The sequence below is a fragment of the Myotis lucifugus genome, unplaced genomic scaffold, assembly GCF_000147115.1.
Source record: "Myotis lucifugus unplaced genomic scaffold, Myoluc2.0 scaffold_65, whole genome shotgun sequence".
NCBI lineage: Eukaryota > Metazoa > Chordata > Mammalia > Chiroptera > Vespertilionidae > Myotis > Myotis lucifugus.
This window is the reverse complement of record NW_005871113.1, coordinates 498100-518875: the sequence shown is the minus strand read 5'-3', so window position 1 is coordinate 518875 and position 20776 is coordinate 498100. Positions and strand designations below refer to the sequence as shown.

Sequence of the window (20776 nt, the reverse complement as noted above, 5' to 3'; positions counted from 1 at the left end):
AAACATGGCTTCCCTTTCTCCCCACAGATGCCCTATCTCAGAGTTCTCAGCAGGGGGAGATACGGTTTGATTGTGGGGTGTAAGTGCAGCCAGGGCAGGAAGCCTCACTGGGAGGTGGCGGAATATCTACAGAAGGGTCTTAGATGAATCGGGGGCCCTACTCCCCAAAATAGGTGGTGGGTTACTCCCGCAGCCATGGCCATGGCCCTGTGACAACAATGCACCTTGATTCAAGGTGACCTCCTGCTGGGGTATAGAAAATAGTACAACCAGGTGAGGCCACACAGCTCTAAAAATGGAGGCGGGTCCTTTTTAGCAAAGTATCTGCCTAAATGACGCCCTCCATGGGAACCCTGAAGCTGCACGCTAGCCTCTCAGCCACCCCCAGGGCAATCGCTCACCACTGAAAACATGTGTAAGGTGCTTACAACAGTATCTCAAACATGGCAAGTGCTTAGTCCGTGTTAGCAACCAGCATTATCACAGAGAGCAAAGGGTCCTTTCTGGTGCCAGAGATAGCAGAATCATCTATAAAAGTGATGCAGGGGGTCTGCCTCCTCTTCTCCGCCACTGGGGGGGTTGGTTAGTCTATTTGCATTGTTATTTCATTTATAACATTTATCTTCTCGCAAGTTTTTCCTTGTACTGTGGGGCCCAGCGGAGCAGTGACGCCGGCAGGGCCCTGGCTGCAGGCTGCATTTGGCCTCCCTGGTCCAAATCTTCAAATTTAGGTTGCTGATCCCACAAGTGTGAACCTCTTGGCTCCGTGTCTGGGCCTCTCTGCTTTCAGTTAGACAGGAAACCAGGGCCGGGCAAACCTCCAAGGTTTCAGATGGGCCTTCTGTTCAGATAAGCTTCCAAGGATGTTTCTGCTTGGGAACAGTGGCAGCTCCAGTTCTTTGCTGGATTTTAACTTGCGCCTTTGTGACATACCAACAGATTTAGAGCTGACGTTATAATTGGAGTGCAAATGCCCGCATGTGACTGGAATTAACCAGATGTCCACAGCTCAGAGACACAAAGCTAACTGACCTCAGGGTGTTAAGCTGAAATACCCTGAGAGGCACCAAGCAATCTAACCCTGTGAGAGATACTTCTTCGGCCATGAGCTTATTTTCAACCCAACTCAGTTTCGTGCTGGGATACAGAGCAGTGGGAAAACGGGCTTTCGAGTCATTCTGCCCTGAGCTCCAAACTCTGCTCTGTCCCTTATTAGGTGTGGCCGAGTTATTTAATTTCTCTGATCCTCAGCTTCTAGTACCTTTCTCATAGGATTACCCAATCAGATAAGTGCCAAAAACCAGGGCACAATACATGCTCAATAAATGGTGGGGATTATGCGTGAATCTCCGAGGAGAGGAGATTGCTATTGTACAAATTTAGCATCGCTAAAACTAATAATAGTATTTTCTAGTTCCATTTGGGAGAATTGAGCACAGCCTTGAGGAAAGGAAGTTCTTATTTTACCTTTGCAATCGATTCAGCTTTATCAGAAACACAGGATGTTTAGTTTGTTTAACATTCAAAAAATGGCCAACTAGGAACAAATCCACAATGAGAGAATGTCTGTCAGCATTTGGTGTTTGGCCCTTTTGAAAACAGGATGGGCACCCTATGCAGGCACGGGGATCTCTTCATTCCGGTTCAGATTCACTTACATTCGGGAAGTTGGCATATCTATGAAAATCTGCTCCACAAACAATTTTTAAGCACCTACTATGTGCCCAATAGTGAAGGGTTCAGTGACTGCAGAGAAAGAGCATGTGGGTGCCTTAGATCAGGTTTGAACTTGAGGGACTCTAAGGTGAAGCATTTCCAGCCAAGAATCTGATCATCCAGATCGCTCCCTCCCCAGAAGAACTGTGCACCCAGACTCTTTGGGCTGGCGTTTTCCAAAGCACATGTGGGCCACCCCTTACCCTTTCCTTCACCTCTCCTTGCCACATTAGAGCCCCTCAATTCTGTTTCAATTTATTAATTATCTGAGAAGTGGCTCTCAAAATATAATCCCTGGGACACAGGTAAGACCAGTTCCTTAAAGTTTAAAGTGCTCGTGCTTAAAAACCAAGTGATCATAATACGTTTTCTCGACAATATGATTGCTTATTTCATGCTACACTTTCAAACCCCATGCAATTTGCTCCTTTCAGCAATATTACTCTACTCCACCAGGGTCCTACTTCTTCCTGTCAAAATTCTGTGTTCTGTATCAAGGCCCTGATTCCATGAATACTTCCAAAAACCATAGCCAAAGTAAATCTGAAAAGATTTTAGCACTATTATAGCATTACTCGCCCCACCAATTTAACTGAAGTGTTGAAATGCTTTTGAGGGACGGTAGCTATACGGCAGCATCCTTCCCCCCTCGAGTCTGTCTTGGGGTGGAAACCACAAAGAACCACCTGTCTAATACCCTCCTGCCAAGACTGCCTTCAGTAATGGTAGCCAGCCGAGCCCCTGTGCAATGCTGTGGGAGAGCTGCGATGCAATTGTCGCTCATCAAGTTGTTCTGGTTGATATCTGGGCATGGCTGCCTTTGTTTATGGCTCATATGAACACATTTTAATAATTGAAAGAAAATGACTGCAAGTCGCCACTTCCAGTAAAATATCAATTCTGAATAAATAAATGCAAATGCAACTGTTGGTGAGAAGGGATTGCTTTTGATTTCAGCCTGCCTGATTGACTCTGACTTCAGTGGGCACTCCTGCTAAGGGGTGAAAGAACCAGCCCATCATCTCAACTCTGGAAGGTACACGTGCACCCGGTTAGGGCTCCAGGCACCCAACTCCGCCAATACAAGCACATCCTGTACTAGCCAGGAAACACCAGAGATCTGCGTTCTCAAAAACATGCCACTTGCTTCTATGACAACGCTGGAAACATGCAAATATTATACATTTAGCAAAATCCCACACATCAGAGAGCAAACTCCTGGCTGTCTGAGATGTTCGACAGTTTTCAGTTTTATTTGACATATTTCGTTCAAGTCTGGCATTTCACGCAAAAAAGGAAATTGGTTGTCTTAGGCCGATTTTTTTACTTCTCAACGCCCTTAAGGGAATTATGCCACAAAGTCCTGCAAAAATTTGCAATCAGAACTTTGCTCAAAAACTTTCAATGGCTTCTTTTTTTCTTACACAAAAAGTCCAAACCCTTGAGGCTACACAACCTGGTGCCAATGAACCTTTCTGCCCTTTCATATTCTCTGCGACACCCTCCCTTTTCCCAATACCTTATGCTCCAACTACACTGTGTATAACGGACTGTTCCCTAGAACATCCTGTACATGCAATTTGCTGCTCTTCCCACTTTACTCCACCCTCCCCTTCACCCCCCCCCCCCAATACCCTGCAAGGTCTACCCTCTCCCTTTAAAAATCCTGTATCAAGGCCCTGATTCAATGAGTCCTTCCATAAACCATAGATCAAAATAAATTTAAAAGTTTCTTCAACTATTATAACGTTATCTACAGTCTATGTGATATTGAGATTATCTACTTACAGTTTATTCACTTTGAGTTCCACCAGCTCTCCCGCACCCCAAGGCTGGCACGTGGTGTATATTCATTAAGTGTTCTCATGTGTGCTGGAATGAAATAAGGGTTACAGTTACTATTGTGATGTTACTATTGTGGGCATGTTGATGGGGTGGGCAGGGAAACAACCACTGAACTGCAGTGAACTCACTGAATAGTTGACAATCTGTCTTGGGTGGGTGGAGCAAGAGGAAGAGAAGGGAACAGGTTTAGGATAAGTAGTTTGATAATGACTAAAAGAAGCATTTTAGGAAAAAATAAACACTAATAGGGAGCCATGATGGGTTCTTGAGCAAGCTCAAGGCAGAAGCAAGCCTTTCTCTTTATAAAGATTAGTGTGGAAGCTGGCTGCAAAATTGGTTGGAGGTGAGAGAGACTACCAACAGGGAGACAAGTGAGGAGGCCAACACTGTGTTGTAAGAGGAAGGGGAGGGGGAAAGGCCTAGTTAGGATGCTAGGGAATGCGTGGAGAGTTGAGAACTCCTACAAGGCCGTCAGAAGGAAGAGAGGACTCAAGGAAGGGGGTCAAAGAGGAACCACCATTCCAGCCTGGGAACTTAGTAGGGAAGCATAGTGACTTGGTTCTTCCTTTAGAGGCTGTTTTTTCTCAGAACATACTTTCAGATAATGGCTGGACAATTGTTTATCAAATGTATATACTGATCAAAAACTTCTCAAGCGTTTATAATCTGCTAAGTGCTGTGAATTCAGACAAGAAAGAAGTATGATTTCTGTCCTCAAGGAGTGCAGATGCAGGGGTAGGTGTGGTCATGGGGAAAAACAGTAGATATTATCAGGACCCCAGGTGCTTTGAGGAGTGACCTGGAGATGACGAGGTGAAGAGGGCGGTTGAGAATGAAGCCTTTCAGGTACAAACAGAAGCTTGAACAAAGATGAACAGAGCTGAGAAACAGGAGTTCTAAGTGGGTAGTGATGATTGGCGTAATAGGTTTCGCTATCTGTATGCCCGCGCCTCGCTTTGACAGATTGCACTCTGCCCCATTCATCATCCAGCACCTACAGAGCTGCAAAGGAATAGTAAATAACAACAATGAAAACCCAGGAGTAAGTGGAATCAAAGAACCCAGCTCTGAACAGTGAAAAAGATTGCGATTTATCTCCTCTGCAGTTGATCTTGAACTATTTAATGGTGCATATACAGACAAGGTGAAAACATCCCGCAGCCGTAACATAAATGCGAGCCCTTTGCTTGTCTGGTAGACGAGATAGGGCAGGAAAACTGTAGATGGAAAATAAAATTCTGTAAATCTGTACCACAGCCAGGAGCCCCCAGGGATATGAAATACTGATTTAGTGCTGCCGCTCTTCTAAGTTCTGAATAAATTACCCGAATACTCTCTAAGCACCTAGTGGGCTGAAATGTTCAGGGGCAAGATGGAGGGTTGCCCATTAGTTATTGAAATCATACCGAGATCCTACTAACTGACAGGCTCCTACTAACTGTCAGGCGCTATGACAAAATCACCATGATTGGGACAAACAGCAATAGAGTAAGCGGATGTCAAAACTGGCCTAGCCCTGGCCAGTGTGGCTCAGTTGGTTGGAACGTCATCCCGTGCACCAAAAGGTTGCTGGTTCAATTCTTCGTTAGGGCACATACGCAGGTTGTGGGTTCAATCCCCGGTGAGGGCGCATAAAGGAGGCAACCCATTGATGTTTCTTCCATACATCGATGTTTCTCTCTCCCCCGATCCCTCTCTCTCAGATCAGTAAAACATATCCTCAGGTGAAGATTTAAAGAACAAGACCTACAACCAAGTTTTGTTTTGTTTTGCTTTTTGCTGACTCATTGAGGGCAGATGTTCTTCAGGTACATCAGATCATCAAAGGTGATATGTCCATCGCATGCATAGCACAGGCACGAACAAGCAGAGCAGCTCCAAAGAAGAGGGTTTTTAAGGAGGGTTATGTATGCCAGGGACATGGGGATGTAAGTTGGGTTTCTATTCCTTTGTGATTCTTCTGATGTATTGTGTGTTTTAGGTTCCTTTGCCACTGGAATCATATAGTGGTTCAAAGTACAGTTTATAGCATAAGGAAATTCCTCCTGAAACCCCAGAGATCCTGATTTCATTCATCTCAGATGAAACCTGGGCATCAGTATTTTCAAAAACACTGCCCAGCTGATTGCAAAGTGCAGCCCAAGTTGAGAAGCAGGCCTGACCAAGAAGAGCACTACTAGAAGGTGGACACGGGGGCCTTGGGTGTTAGCCCCTGCCAGCATGGCCGTGATCCTTGCTCCCACACTCCATGCAACACAACCCCATGCTGACTCACTCCCACCCCAGGCAGGGAAGAATGGGAGCTATAGGCTCTAGAGTTCTGTTTTTCAAACTCTGTCCCAGATGCTCCACTTTCACCTACTCTTGCTCCAAAGGTTTGGCTCCTCCACAAAGGAGGTAGAGGATGAAGAGGTTGGGGGTAGAACTCTGAGGGTGCTACCTCCAGGGACAAGTCACTTTTTGAGACTTCATGGAGACATATCAACAGCAGCTGGCAGGCAGCCCCTGACTCTGGAAGCACTGTGAAAGCAAGGGCTAAGCTTTTCTGGAGGTGCACCCCCCTCCTTTATACATGGAGTTCATGCCCTGCAGTGACCTGTAGTCAGTGCACATGGGTGCAAATTCCCGGCATCACTTTGGGAGATGAAACATATCACTCCCATCTCACCTGACCACATGGAGGAATCAAGAGGCTCTCCTGTCTGCATGGGTGGGGCAAGGGCAAGGGCTCCAGGTGGAAGAGTCTGCTATGACTTCTGAAGACATGAGAACTGAGTGTTTTCAACAAAAACTTTCCAGGTAAGTTCCATTTATTGTTCTGAACTCTGCTGTCTGTTAGGGGAAAGCCCTGTACGGCATTGCTTTTGCTTCAGCAAAATGCCTTCATCGCCAGCCTTTATTCCCTTATTCTGTCTCCTGTAAGGAAGACAGATGAGTAACAGATAGGCATGTAATTAAAACCAGTGACAAAGTTCCTCTCCTGCTGGATTACAGAAATGCTGGGAGGCCTGGGAGGACCCGAGTGTCGGCCAGGCCACTGTCCTCATTTCACAGGAGAGGGAACAGGGCTCCTAAGAGTAGAAGTGACTCGTCTAAAACGCACAGCTAGTTGGTGCCAGACCTGTGTCCTTTAACCTGCTCTCGGAGGTATTATCTTCCAGACTTTCAATCATCCTGACAGCTCTCCTCTGAAGCCTGTCCAAAGCCCTTCTCAGTGAAGCTCCCGGAATGGGACGCATGACCCCAGAGGGTCTGATTTTATCTGCGTCTGAAGAGAAGATTGCTCCAGCGTCCCGATTCGAGGTGTGCATTCCAGCGCCAGGCCTGCTCCAGGGTTACTTCTGACGGTGACCCTCTGGCCTGTTCTGACATGCTTGAACACGGTCGCCCAGCTCGTGTGTCCCGGGCCTGCTTTGCTTCCCCAAGGGGAATGATGTCCTTATTGAGTCACAACCTGCAAATGATAAAACCTCAGATGTGCAAAACATCTTCCTTTCTGCAAACACAAAGCACCTTTCTAAGACGGCCCGCCTCCTGGATGCTCTGTCAGGGAGGGTAGGTGGCCAAATGCCAACGTTCTGGACAGACAGATTAAAGGCCGGGGTTGAATTAACTTAGCCTGAATCACCTGTGAAGATGGGTGACACTTATTCTGGAAGGCAGAGAGGTGACTTTATCCAGGGTCAGCACTGAGCCAATCAGTCCTCACATAAGGCACCCCTCCCCCACCTGCCCACACTGCTGGCAAAGGCCTCTCCCTTGACTATCCCATAGTTCTGCCATATTCAATGCCCATGTGCTTTCAACTGCATGGCAGACAGACCAAGCCAGTCAAAGAGGCTTAATCCTTGCCCTTGTAGGAGTTAGCAATTCAGCAATGTTAAAGTCAGCGGTTCTCAACCTGTGGGTCGTGACCCCTTTGGGGGTTGAACGACCCTTTCACAGGGGTCGCCTAAGACCATCCTGCATGTCAGATATTTACATTACGATTCATAACAGTAGCAACATTACAGTTATGAAGTAGCAACGATAATAATTTTATGGTTGGGTCACAACATGAGGAACTGTATTTAAAGGGCCAGAAGGTTGAGAACCACTGGTAAGTCATCAGGGCATCTGTTTGTTTTCCAGATCTCACCAGACTACATTCCTATAAATGGGGATTTTAGGCCTTTGAGATGCGGCCAGGATCAACTGCCTGGCCCCATGCTCCCTGAACACTTTATTTTCCCTCACTGTGTGCATCCCATGTCCTAGACTCTCTTAGCTGTCTCATGCTGCCCTCCCCACCCTGGGCTCCAGGCCAGGAGCTCCAGACCTGCAGGGCCTGCATGAAGGGACGGTCCATGCATGTCTGTGGAGTGGATGTGCGCTCCAAGGAAGCCCCCCTGCCGGCCCCCATCCCACCTCTGGGTGCCACCACTCCGCATGTGTCCCAGGAAAAGGATTTGGCCAACTGCAAAGGGCCACACCACAACCTAAGTGCTTCCTATGTGTAGTGTACGGGTTCTGCTGAGGAGTGTGGATGCTGCTCCATCCTCAAGCCCATGAGTCAGTGTTCAACTCCTTCAGAAAGCAGCCGTCTCCAACATCTAGGGCTGATGCCTCTCCCAGTGTCTCACTGTGAGCACAGAGGGGAGCGGGGAGCAAGCAGACACTAAGCTGACTCCAAGGCCCCACCACACTGCCCTGGAGGAAGGACACATTCAATATTTATTGGTGATTTGACAATGACATCCTCATTACCTCCCTAGAAACACTCCGAGGAAGGCTCCTGTCTGCTGCCGTTTCTCCTGCCTCATAAAGTCTGATGCCGGACTGCTGAGCGCACAGCACTCTAAACACTGAGCTCCCTTGGGATGGTGCCCAAAGCAAGATTTTGGGAACACAAATATTTCCGTAATTCCTGGGGTGAAGCTACTGCCTGGAAGCCACTGGGGTGAAATCTCAGCAGGGGGCTTGTGATTCCCCAGCCTCTGTCCCCACCCTCCCAGCAGGGAGACAAGCAAAATGAGTGGCCGGCCCTCTGGCCTTCCTCCTCAAAGGGACTCGTGGCTGCTTTTGTTGGCCCAGGCCATGACCCTGTGCTCAGGACAGTCGCAAATTCACATGTGAGAAGATCATGTCCCTACAATAACCCTGTGACTAGCTACATTCATCGAGCACTCGTTATGAGGCAAGCTCATCCCATGGGTCACCTTATTTAATATGACCCTATGAAGCCGGCACTCTATGTCTGAGTTACAGACGAGCAGGTACATGAATTTCTCAGTGTCACATATTTTAAGTTTAGCACATTGCAGAATCGGAAATTCTAACGCAGCGCAGGCCAGGTGCCCACTGGCCATCCTGTTTCCATTTCACAATCCCGCCGCTGACGGCTGGGGGCCTCGGGAGGATCAGGCCAAGGGACAGGACAGCCAAGGCAGCAGGATGGAAAAGGAGCAGAGAGTCCAGAGTTCACATGGAGAAAAGCGGAAAGGCAACGTGACTGCTTCATCCAACAGAGGCACCACCTCCAACACGGTGACACAATACTGATTAAGCTTCTTAAACAAAATATTGGAGGGTGGAGGGAGGCCCCTGGATGGGGAGCACAGCCTTGGCAGGAATCTGAGATGCGCGTGCGTGCACACACATACACACACACACACACACTCACAACAGAGTTCACTGACATCAAAAACACAGACAGCCTTCTGTTCCCTTCTGTTTTCTGGGTTTCTGCAATGCATCCCAGACAGAAGAATTCAACAGACTGAAATTGTAAAACTAAAGTCAGTGGCAAGGCCCAGAGTGGAAGCTTTAGAAGAGGAAATCTTTGCTTTTTTCCTGGAAGTACCTCAAGAGGAAAAAAAAAAGCCATTTGAAGGAAACTCAGTGCCAGTGAACAACTAGACAATATAAAACATTAGATGTGAGAAAGGATTTGGCCAACTGCAAAGGGCCACACCACAACCTACCCCTCCACCTTAGAACTGACCGCCCCACTTGGCCCCCACTTCAGCTTATAGACCCCTTTACAATGATTCCTAGAATACTTTCTTGCACATATTTAATATCCATCTCTTCCCTTTTAGACTGTAAGCTACCTACAGGGGGGGGGGTATATTTCAATCCTTCATATGGTGACTACAAACATAGGAACTCAGTAATCATTGGCTAAATTAATCCATGACTGTTTATTTTGCCTTCCAATACCAAGCCAAAAGAACATGCTGCTTCTTCTGTCCTTGAAATCTGTATGTCAGTCATCATGAACTTGAACTGATGTGAACCTAGATGCTCTTCTTTCAAGGCAGTCATAAATGAGTCCAGGCTTGGAAGTCAGGCAATGCCTGGCTTGGGTTTGATTCCTGGCTCTGCCACTCACTTAACCATTACTTGATTTTTCTGCCCTATGTTCTCATTTGTAAAATTCAAAGTCTAGGAAACTCAGAGAACCATTGCAAGGTGGAGTATTATTTTCAACACAACCACCATGAGTGATTCTTTAAAAGTATATGTTAGACCATGTCATGCATATGCTCAAATCTCTCCAATGATTTATCATTTAATTCAGAGTAAAAGTCAAACTTCCATTGGCCTGTAAGACCCTATAGGATCTGGCCCCCACATACTGCTCTCCTCTGCCCAGTCATGTGGGCCTTTACTTGAACTCTTCATGTTCCACCTGCCTGAGGGCCTTTCCATTGGCTGTTCCCTCTGCATTGAGCTCTCTTCTCCAAGATACCCATGCGGCCAACCTCTTCTACTGCTTCAAGTGCCACCTTCTCAGTAAGGCCTACCACCACCTGATTTAAATTGCAATCTGAATCACAATCCTGATTCATTATACTCTGATCTATTATTTTTCCAAAGCGTGTATCTCCTTCTAATATATTCTCTATTGTTCCCTATGTATATGTGTATTGCCTGGGAGTCTCCTATACTAATCTCGCCAGCAAATCTTTTCCAAGAGCCCTAGTTTTTGTGTGTTTTGTATAATGATGTATCTCAAGTGCCTAGAACAGTGCCTGGCACACAGTGTGGGCACTCACTCAATAAATGTTTTTTGAATGAATGAAGGTAGAGTGAAGTTAGTAAATTCCTGGCACACATAAATTATATTGATAATTGTAGCCATTGTTACCACCACCACCACCACCACCATCATCATCATCACTATCATCATCATCATTATCATCAGGTCAGCGGTGCCTCTTTATAGTCTTGAGGAGAATAAAAGAGTTAAGGTGTATAATGCATCTAGCACAAGGTTCGTACGTAGTATATACTTGATAAATATTTTATTTTTTCTTCTTTTGTGGCTTTTTATGTTACTCCCTTTTTATGGAGTCCCTTGTAAAGCAAAATCAACTAGCTAGTGCACATGTAAGTGTCATACAGGACCATTTACAGAGCACTCTAGAACTGTTGATTAATCATTACTACTATTACCAGCTGAGTATCAAAACTGAATTTATGTGACTTTGCATTCTTTTGATCATGATTCCCTGTATTAAGCAACTTTCTGCTACTTTTTTCTACAAACCATGAAGAAGGAGGAAGTGGAGGAGAAGTAAAAACATACATTTTAGCCTTCATAATACCTGGGTTTACATATATACCAAGGGGGAAAATGCCTACAGAAAAAGAAAATTACATTACCAGCTTAGAGTGAAGCATTCTCTAGAAAGTTATATAAGAATAAAAATGATACTGAAGAATACAAAGGTAGACACTTCCATGTTAGTGGCTGGAAATATAGATGTTTTCAAGCCAGCAGAAATATGAACTTTTTGTTTTACCTTTTCTTTTCTCTCTCCTATGTTAGTGTAAAGAAAATCATTTCAAATGTTTAGCACATGCTGGTGCACAAATCCTGCCTGTGGACAGTTAATATAAAACACAGTAATGATTCGTGTCCCCTACCTCTTGGAAATGCAGAGAATGCACAGAATTCCAAGGTCTAGATAGGACCGACCATCAGGACAAGTTCCTTCTGGTTGTCACGTCCAATGTAGCCCTTAGGCTGGAAAAGCACCTATATTGCCCTCTTTTCCTTAAAACCCCAAGCATCATTGCTGTGTGGCTTGCTCATCCTTCCTCTTTCAGATAAATATTTCTTATCATTTCTTTTTCCAAGTCAAGTAATCCTGGAATGCTGCATGGAGCAGCCCTAGCAGTTGTTGATGGAATTGTCTTTACATCAGCCTGGAGGTGTGCCATTCTGTTTTTCTTGTAAAATGCTTTTACAAGAAACCATACTTTTCATGTCACATTAGAAAGTCAAATGGCTCTTTTATAAATTCTATACTTCTTTAATTGGAAATCATGTCCAGATGCCAACTCTTTTACCATGCCAATAAATATATCTTCTGCATAAAATGTGCATTATCTTAACTTCCTACTGGCCAATCCCTCCCCCTACTTAGGGGATAAATAGTCAGAGTTGGTGTACCGGTGGTGACAGCCAAGTGTGTTTTGTCTGGGGTGGTTTCCTGGAGACAAAGCTAAGGTGGAATTCACACCCAAGTTTAAATACAAAGTTCAAATGGTAAACAAATATACACATTAGTCCTGAAGGTCAGAGGCAGGGCTGCAGCTAGGATTCTAAAGCCAGGAGTGGGACTTATGTGAAGCAACAAGGAACCATGATATGTTTACACAATGGACTACTACTCAGTTGTAAAAAAGAAGGAAATCTTATCTTTTGCAACAGCATGGATAGAACTGGTGAACATTATGTTTAAGTTAAAGAAACAGTCAAAGAAAGGTAAGTACCATATGATTTCACTTGTATGTGGAATCTAATGAACAAAATAAACTAATAAACAAAATAAAAATAAATCCATAGATGCTGAGTACATACTGCCCGCTCTCAGAGGAGAGGGGAGTTGGTGCTGGGTGAAAAAGAGATGAAAGGAAAAAACCAAAAACTCATAGACACAGACAACAGTATACCAGATACCAGAGGGAAGGGGAGTGAGGGGAAGTAGAAGAAGGTAAAAGGGGGATAAATGGTGACAGAGGAGATTTGACTTTGGATGGAAAACACAATACAATATACAGATGACATATTATGGAATTGTACACTTGAAACCTATTTAATTTTGTTAGCCGAAGTCACCCAAATAAATTCAATAAAAACTAAAAAAAAAAAATTTTCCTCATACCCGTCTGTACCACTGAGCCACAGTGGCCGGGCAAGAGAGTCTTAGTTTATAAGTTGTCCATAGACCCTTAGATGGGCCATCAACTGAAAGGTACCCAGCACTAGCCAGCTTTAGTTTGCAAACATCCATTGCATATGAGTTCCTGGTCCATGTCACAGCTCAGTTCTAAAGATTGGGATCACTGCTGTATATTCTGAAGTTATAACTGCTAATCTCTGGTGACTTCCAAAGGGATGAGTTAGGGAGGTGAATGAATATGTGTGTTATGGCATTACAGGCTGGTGGGAGAAACGATTAGGGGGAAAAACTAATGGAATTTTGCCTCCAAATGATTACACTGTCCCCAAAAGAGGAAGAGGAGTAACATATTCAAATCCTGGGTAAATCCTAACCTCCTAATAGACTGCTGAAGGCCAAGTGGTAGCTGTTATGACAAGAAATTCCTGATGACCTATGCGCGATGCGCAAAGGGATTCCAAGAACAAAAAGGATGACATTTGTTGTTATAAAAGTTCATGTTTCTGAATAGTGGGGGGAAAGAGATCACAGGAGATGTCGCCAAATCTCCTGTGTATATTGTTTGTATAAACTTATTTCTCCTGATTGTAGATCAATGACATTTTCTTTTCCTGAAAACTTTTCTTTCATAGAAAGAAAACGGACTCCTGAGCTGCTGCAGGAGAGGTCAGTGGTTGGTTTAATCACTTCTCCAGGGGCCTGAGAAGAAGAAGCTCTGATAGATGGTTTTCTATAAGAGAGCAAGCTTGCTGTTAACGCAGTGCCTCCCTTCCCCTCAGAGGCCCTACGGGGGAAATCAAAAGACTCGCTTTTGCTTCCTAATCAGCATTTGTTTTTCAAAGATTATAAAGCAGTTTATTATTAGAGCTCCACAGGGTCAGGAAACTTCAAATGAAATAAGATTTGATATTGATAAACACTGTGCTCCCTTCCAGAAAGATTGTTTCAATATAAATGCAGCCTCCTTAGACCTGCATATCCACTCCTTCCCCATCACAAGTCTGTAGAATACATATGACATGGCACTCATAGGTTTTTCTTACCCATTGGTACATGTTGCTCAAGCTATTGGTGTCCTCTGTGTGTCAGGCACAGGCAGAGGCTGGATGTGGATGTGACTGAGAGCACAGATCCTGGGGCAGGCAGATGCAGGCAGATGTGAGTCTCCTTCTAAGGGTGGGAACTTGGGCCACTCACATAACCTCTCTGAGATCTCATGTTTCCATTTGTAAAATGGGATTGTTTGCTTGGATTAAAGGAAACAGTGGAGATAAAGTGTTTACCACCTTACCTGGTACATAGTTACCAGACATGAAACAGCAGCTATTATCATTGTCAGTCCTACCAGGCACTGAAGAGAAGACATGGTCCCTGCCCTCAGCGACCCTAAAATCCAGTGGCAAGACAAGACGTGGGCAAGCACTAGGATCACTAAAAGTGCCAGCATTGCATAACGCCTGCCACAGATTATTTAAATGAGGTGGTTGTACATCTAGCCAGAACATCTGAAAATTTTATGCAGTAACAGATGGAACAGAATCATGCTTTCATTGCTAGTTCAATATTATTTCATCTCTTACAATTATTAAAAATCCTGCCTTCTCTGGACACGGGCTGGGGTATGGCCTAGACCCCTTTCCTGACGCTTTTTTCTTGATGTGTTGATATCCTTTTTTTCTAGTTAATTTCAGTTTACTGCAATGTGACTTGAGTCTACTAGTCACTACAACAGCTAAATGTCATCGGTTAGATGTTAGGCGTTATGCAAATAATTAAAATATGTTAGAGAGGTATGAGAAAAGAGTAAATTCATAAAGCAAAGATGAAATGCTCTGTCATTTCTAGCCGGGAAGCAAAGGCCAAGATAAAGTAAGAAGTATAGGAGATGGGGGGAAGGAATGCCTATGAAAGATAAAAGGCAGTGGGAACAGGAAAAGGCAGAGAGTCTTCAGTTTGTGATGCAGGTCTGACAGCTTCGAAAGGAGAGGAAAAAGGAAAGAAGGTGGAAATAAGCACTTCAGACTGCAGTAAAGTCTGAGAAAGTCTCAGCCAGCCCACTGGGGCATCACAACTGGCAGGATGACCAGGCTCTATCGGCCCACCATGCTCAGTCACTGCCTGGGAGCCTCCAGTGAGTGAGGGCTGGGGCTGAATGTTGCCCTGATTCAAAGGAGGTCACCTGGAGTCTGTCAGTTACCCGCACTCCTCCCAGCAGGTTCTTGAAGGGAGGTCTGAGGGGTGCACTTCCATGGTGGCCACAGATGGTCTATAAAATGAGGCAATCAGAGAAGAACAAAGAGCTCTCAGAGACAAAAAGAGTGTTTACTGAAGCTAGACATTCAACTGAAGGATTGAAAATTAAAGTTGAGAAAAATCTCTCAAAATGTAGAATGAGTCAAAGAGATAGAAATACGTAAAATTTTTAAAATGAGATATTAGAAGAGCAATCCAAGAAAGCCATTATCCTATTAATCGGAATCACAGGGGAAATGAAAGAGATAAGAAAAAATATATCACGAAGAGAAGAGAAATTCCTGGAACTGAAAACTAGGTACAGTGTTCAGCACAATGAATTTTAAAAATACCTATACCTGGATACAACTGCATAAAATCACCCAACACTTAAAAAAAAAAAAAAGATCCCCAAAGCTTTCAGAGAGATACCACAGTTCACCTGTGAAGAAAGGAGAATCACAGAATGTCATCAGACTTATAAAGAATTATGCTGGGCCCTACCCGGTTTGGCTCAGTGAATAGAGCATTGGCCTGTGAACGGAAGGGTCCCAGGTACGATTCTGGTCAGGGGTACATGCCTGGGTTGCGGGCTCGGTCCAATGTGCAGGAAGCAGCCAATCAATGATTCCATCTCATCATTGATGTTTCTACCTCTCTCTTCCTCTCTGAAATCAATAAAAATATATATATATTTTTAAAAAGAATTATGCTGGATGCTAGACAACAAAGGTGGAGTGGTTTAAAGACATTAAAGACAGTGATTTTCATTCTAAAACTCTCCACCTGGTCAATAATGAGAGAAGATTAAAGCATGAAAGCATTTTTTCAAAATGTCATTTACAAGCAACTTGCCTTAGTCACTGGAGGAGGTGCTCAAGCACAATTGGAATAAAAAAGAAGCCCTAGGCCAGGGGTGGGCAAACTTTTTGACTGGAGGGCCACAATGGGTTCTTAAACTGGACCGGAGGGCAGGAACAAAAGCATGGATGGAGTGTTTGTGTGAACTAATATAAATTCAAAGTAAACATCATTACATAAAAGGGTACGGTCTTTTTTTTTTTTTAGTTTGATTCATTTCAAACGGGCCGGATCCGGCCCTCCGGCCGTAGTTTGCCCACGGCTGCCCTAGCCGGTTGGCTCGGTGGATAGAGTATCAGCCTGTGGACTGAAGGGTCCCAGGTTCGATTCCAGTCAAGAGCATGTACCTTGGTTGCGGGCACATCCCCAGTAGGTGTGCAGAAGGCAGCTGATCAATGTTTCTCTCTCATCGATGTTTCTAACTCTCTATCTCTCTCCCTTCCTCTCTGTAAAAAATCAATGAAATATATTTTAAAAAAAGAAAAAGGAAGACAAGAGTCAAGAAACAGTTAATTCAACCAAGTCAAACAACGATGGGGATTTTCAGGATGTTATTTACAGCAGATCTAGAAAACTTCAGTCTAGGCTGGATTAAGAGGCCACACAGGACCAGGAGGGAAGTCTCAATGGAATTAAAGGTGTGATTAACACTGATAATAATTGAGGATATAGTAAAATGCTGAAATGCCCCCTCTTCTATCAAATAAGGGAGGTACAAAAAAAGGACTCCAGGAAAAACAAAAACTGTAAGAAAACTTCGGTGCCCTTTCAGGTCGGGCCCTCTGGAGAGATGGCTGTGGTGCAGGGGGCAGAGGTGAATGTGAACGTTGGCAAGCTGAAACTAAGCAAAACTGAGCCAAACAGAAGCACACAGCTGGCACTTCTGACATCTGGAAGCTGAGAAGAAAGTAGCAGAGAAGAAGGCCAAGCAGAAGGAGCTCAGTGAGAAAGAACTAAGCCAGGCCAGTGCTGCTGCTACCAGCCACACCACTAACAATGATGTGTGTGCCGAGGAGGAGAGCCTGGACCCAAACCAAAACCAGTGATTTCTGCAGCCAAGCAGTCCACCAACTAAAGGTCAATGGGGAACGCCCACACCACACAAGCTCCATGTAGGTGTGTTACTCATTCACTTCATTCAAGAATACAGCCATCTGCAGCCTGGGGACCACCTGGTGGCAGGTGGGATCCATACTAAAGAGCTTTTGGGGGAAAAGTTCATCTCCTATGACCTTGGAGGAGAGGGAGTCAAGTTGCAAGTCATAGACAATTCCAGGAATTACAAATCAGAAGAAAAATGTATTCATATCAATAACAAACTGCATTAGGAGACATAATTGGCGTTCACAGGAGTCCTGGAAAAACCAAGAAGGGTGACCTGAACATCATTCCCTATAAGGTCACACTGCTGTCTCCTTACCTCATCTTCACTTTGGCCTCAAAGACAAAGAAACACAATATTGTCAGAGATACTTGGACTTGATCCTGAATGACTTAGTGAGGCAGAAATTAATCATCTGCTCTAAGATCATCACATATATAAGTTTCTTGGATGAGTCAGGATTCCTAGAGATTGGACCTCCCATGATGAGCATCATCCTAGAGGGAGCTGTGGCCATATCTTTTATCACCTATCACAATGAGCTGGACCTGAATTTATATAGGAGATTTGTTCCAGAATTCCACCAGAAGATGCTGGTTCTTGGTGGCACTTGCCAGGTTTGTGAAATTGGGTGCCAGTTCCGTCATGAAGGAACTGATTTGACTCATGATCCTGAGTTCACCCCCTGTGAGCTCTACATGGTCTACACAGTCTATGAGGAGCTCATGGAAATCATGAAGATGATCTCAGAGATGATAAAGCACATTCCAGGCAGTTACAAGGTCACTTACCATCCAGATGGCCCGGAAGACCAAGCCTACGAGATTGACTTCATCCCATCCTCCATAGGATCAGAAATGGACAGGAGTTTCAGAAAGCCCTGGGGAAGAAGCTGCCAGAAACTAACTTCATGGAAAAGCTCTTGACTGCTCTCCACTCAGACCACAGCCAGGTTCCTTAATAAGCTTGTTGGGGAGCTTCTGGAAGTGACAGGCATCAATCTCACAGATAATGAACCCTTTGGCCAAATATCACTGCTCTAAAGAGGCTCTAGTAAGTACTATGAGCTGTTTGTCAGGAAGAAGGACATATGCAATGCCTACACTAAGCTGCATCACCCCATGTGGCAGTGGCAGCTTTCTGAAGAATAGGCCAAGGCCAAGGCCACTGGTAATAATGAGGCCATGTTCATAGATGAAAACTTCTGCAGTGCCCTGGACTATGCCTGGGGCATGAACATTAATGGACCTAATCACCATGTTTCTCACAGACTCCAATAGCATCAAGGAAGTACTCCTGTTTTCTGCCATTAAACCCGAAAACTAGCAGGAAAATGTAGCAACTACTGATGCATCAGAAAGCACATAGCTGGCACCTCCTTCTAGAAAATCATTGCAAGTCACATAACTCACGCATCTTTGCACTTCTGCAAAAGATCAAGGACTGCAAGGGAATCCTTGTTTTACTTTCATAACAAGCTACTTTGTTAATATTAATAATAGGAAGGGAGAAAAGGGGAGGCCAGGCATTATAAGCACAGTTATCTGGGCAGCTTCACCAGGACCCTGCAGCCTTACAGGAAGGGGTCCAACAAAGGGAAGTAGGGCGCATGTACAGTGAAGTTGGGGTGACATAGGGAAGGTGCTTGTATGTCAGTCTAACCTGGGAAAAAGGTACTTGGCCAGAGGGGTGGAGGCAATGCAAGCATGCAAAAATTTGGGAATCCATAATCCCATAATCCCAACACAAAGAAGTTCTCTTTCTCTTGTTCCTCTTGCTTTACTCCTGCTTCCTTGAACCTGCCCATGCTCCTTCCATAGCCAAATGGCCCTAGAAGCCACATGGACCGCAGCTGGGGACACCAGCTAACCTAGCCTGATGCCGGACTGGGCTGTGCAAATATAGAGTGGAAACTCTGGGCACTGGCTTTAACCTTAGCCCTGATGCGACAAAATGGGACTTCTTCCATGTTGGGATGATGGGAGATGGGACCTTGGAGACTCTGGGGTTTCATTCCACAGAAATAAAGCTTCCCATGATACCTCATCCTCCCATGGGGACCTTGGGAAATTGTTATTCCCACAGCACCCCAAGAATCCCACTTTCACCAGCAGCAGGTGGGGACACAGAGGACTCCCATTGATAACACTTGTATAAACTGTCCATTTGACTATCACCAGAAAAGAGAGAAAAGGAATTAAGAATTCTGTTTATACTCCTTATAACCAAATAAACTGTTTGTCTCTAAAAAATAAAGAAGAGAAAAGAAAAATGGGTTGCAATAAGAAGCAAATCCAAATGTGATGTCAATTTAGGCAAATGACAAAGTGGAAAAAAGGAAAATCTATTTGACTTTGATGCTGGGAACAGTCTCTTTAAAGTAGTTCAAGAAACCTAGTATTGAACCTATAGAAAATGAAAAGTAACCTAATATACTACTTGGCCAGGCAGTAAACTATATTTACATTGTTATACAAATGTAGACACTATTTATTCATTTTTATATTTCAGAGTCAATCCACAGACAAAGCAGGCATATAGGTGAAATTTCAGAACAAGTTGTAATTATTAATAAATATCTGACAAGGTAAAATAATACATAGCTAACAGATAGAATGTGTGGGTGGGGTGATATGTAGAGGAAGGGTAAGGCCATCTTCCAAATTGGAATGATACAAAGTTGGTGAAACAAATAATTTACTCATATTATTTAATATCACAGAAGTAACTTACTAATGGAAGCATTAAAATAATAAAAATACTAAATATTGGAAAGAGGATGGGAAAGAAGAGGTTAATGTGAAATAAATGTTCATTTCTCGTGAGTTAATTGATAATGACTATAAATTATAATTATGATACAGAGTTAGAATTATAATAACTGTACTTGTGGAAATAACTAGCCAAAGAATTAAATACAGGAACAATGAAAAGAGATAAAAATAAATCAAGAGCTGGCTGGGAAAATATCAGTGTTCCTGAGTTCTTCTGTATTATTTGATTTGTACCTAGTACAATTATTGTTTTGATAAAAATTAAAATTAAAAACAAAAAACCCTTAAACCTTGTATTGTTTAAGAAAATAGGGTTTGCCACTTCAGCTACATATTTATATAGTACATGCATCTTAGAAGAGATTTTAAACTCTTTTCTGTTCATCTCCCTTCAGTGGGGCAGAAGATTGTGCAACTAATTTCTTCAATTCCTCCGTTGCCCCCTCTTCCCTCTCCCGCTCCAAACTCTCTCTTTAATACACACACACACACACACACACACACACACACACACACAATTCCAGAATGAATAAAAAAATTGGCACAGTTCTTAAGGAGACACAAATATAGTAGTCACCATTTTTAATTGCCTGTCATAATTAAATTATTTTTCATGCCCAAAACAAAACTGTACAGACACTGGCATATTGTGAGCATTAAATTTGTGGTGACATAACAATTAGAGGAGTGTTCTGTAACCACTGATCTGGACATCATCCAGGGCTCAAGCCTGTTCTTTCCCTGGTCCCCTTTTCAGCCCTTCGGGACTCAGAAAAAAAAAAAAAGCAAGCATAGTTTTAATCTCACCTTGGGTCAATAGTCAACGTGGTTAGGGAATCGACTTTAAGCATATAAAAAATGAAAATAATTAGACAGTGAACATCCATAAACACATGACTACCTAGATTCTACCATCAATATTTTAGGGATTTGCTGTATGGCATACCTATCCATCTGTCTGTCCATTCATGTATTCGTTCAATCCCCTGTTTGATAGCATTGTATCTTAATGGCCTAATAAAGATATTTCACAATAAATCCAAATCTTTTATATTAATGTTAATAAGGAA

General features: G+C 43.9%; 1 pseudogene; it reads left to right on the top strand.

Moving 5' to 3' along the window:
- The first annotated feature begins 16620 nt into the window (after window positions 1–16620).
- LOC102441830 lies at window positions 16621–18300 on the top strand (annotated as a pseudogene).
- The last annotated feature ends 2476 nt before the right edge of the window (window positions 18301–20776 follow it).